Source organism: Malaya genurostris, chromosome 2, assembly GCF_030247185.1.
Source record: "Malaya genurostris strain Urasoe2022 chromosome 2, Malgen_1.1, whole genome shotgun sequence".
Lineage (NCBI taxonomy): Eukaryota > Metazoa > Arthropoda > Insecta > Diptera > Culicidae > Malaya > Malaya genurostris.
In genome coordinates, this window is record NC_080571.1 from 320,456,362 (window position 1) to 320,458,433 (window position 2,072).

The following is a 2,072-nucleotide window of genomic DNA, read 5'->3' on the forward strand; positions in this document are numbered from 1 at the left end:
AAGAATCCAAGAATCCAAGAATCCAAGAATCCAAGAATCCAAGAATCCAAGAATCCAAGAATCCAAGAATCCAAGAATCCAAGAATCCAAGAATCCAAGAATCCAAGAATCCAAGAATCCAAGAATCCAAGAATCCAAGAATCCAAGAATCCAAGAATCCAAGAATCCAAGAATCCAAGAATCCAAGAATCCAAGAATCCAAGAATCCAAGAATCCAAGAATCCAAGAATCCAAGAATCCAAGAATCCAAGAATCCAAGAATCCAAGAATCCAGGAATCCAGGAATCCTAGAATCCTAGAATCCAAGAATCCAAGAATCCAAGAATCCAAGAATCCAAGAATCCAAGAATCCAAGAATCCAAGAATCCAAGAATCCAAGAATCCAAGAATCCAAGAATCCAAGAATCCAAGAATCCAAGAATCCAAGAATCCAAGAATCCAAGAATCCAAGAATCCAAGAATCCAAGAATCCAAGAATCCAAGAATCCAAGAATCCAAGAATCCAAGAATCCAAGAATCCAAGAATCCAAGAATCCAAGAATCCAGGAATCCAGGAATCCTAGAATCCAAGAATCCAAGAATCCAAGAATCCAAGAATCCAAGAATCCAAGAATCCAAGAATCCAAGAATCCAAGAATCCAAGAATCCAAGAATCCAAGAATCCAAGAATCCAAGAATCCAAGAATCCAAGAATCCAAGAATCCAAGAATCCAAGAATACAAGAATCCAAGAATCCAAGAATCCAAGAATCCAAGAATCCAAGAATCCAAGAATCCAAGAATCCAAGAATCCAAGAATCCAAGAATCCAAGAATCCAAGAATCCAAGAATCCAAGAATCCAAGAATCCAAGAATCCAAGAATCCAAGAATCCAAGAATCCAAGAATCCAAGAATCCAAGAATCCAAGAATCCAGGAATCCAAGAATCCAAGAATCCAAGAATCCAAGAATCCAAGAATCCAAGAATCCAGTGCAAAGTACAAAGTGCAAACCACAAAGTGCAAATCAGCTCAACACTAGTTTTTGTTGAGTGAAATGACTCTGTTTTGATAATAGTCTCAATACTGTGCGAAATGCAAAGCGAGCTTGCATACGAAATTGTCATCTCTGTTTGCGGAAGCCATGAAAATAAGAAAAATCTAACATTGCTCGTTAATAATTAAAAATTAGACCACTTATTATCTGAAATATATAATTTAATCTACTCGATTCGATTCGTAGAAAATTTCCCAGTACATACAATGATACTGAAAATCTATTTAGAATTGATCGAACTATAGATGTTTGAACAACACTTTTTTGACTGAAAAATTTTCATAATTACTTCGGTTGTAAAAAAGTTTCTATCTCATTCCTCCCCAGGTGTCATTGATGACATTTGGTCAATAGAACGTCGTCAACTGGATGCTATCGTCTTCTGCGTTTGTAGCAAAATGAGAGGGTGTGAATGGGTTTATATGTTATAGCACATTTGGAAATTCGAGTTTAATCAATGGTTGTTTGAGTCTATTTGCTAAAGAGTGTTCAACGCCGTTTTGATGCTTTTTGGGATAGGTTCTAATTTACCCAGACCATGTTTACTTCTTGATTTGTTGTTACTAGAACTATTTGAAAAACTTCTTACAATAATCATAGTACCGACTAGTAAGTTCCGACGAGTATTTTTGATCCCATCTTTAAAGAGTTCAAAATATAAAAATAATACAAAACACTTCTTATGAATGAGAGTATCTGTTTCTATTCTAAGTATTGGTTCTTTAAATAAGTGCGAACGAACCCAATATAAGAGTATTGTTCGAAATTGACCCAAATTTCGGGTCAGTGGTGTTGAAACTAGGTTAAAAACTGCCTTAAAAACGATTTTACTGCAGCTATTGTGAAAACTGGCTTAAGTTAAAAAATTAAAAGTAATTCAAAAGAATAATGTCGTTTTTCATTGAAAAACACTGGTGGCGTGGATTGCTCTGATTTTGCACTTTCAAGCAGAAATGCAATATTTTGACGGTGTTTCATTGCCATTTCTGCTCGAAAGTGCAAAACCAGAGCAATCCACGCCACCAGTGTTTCTCAATG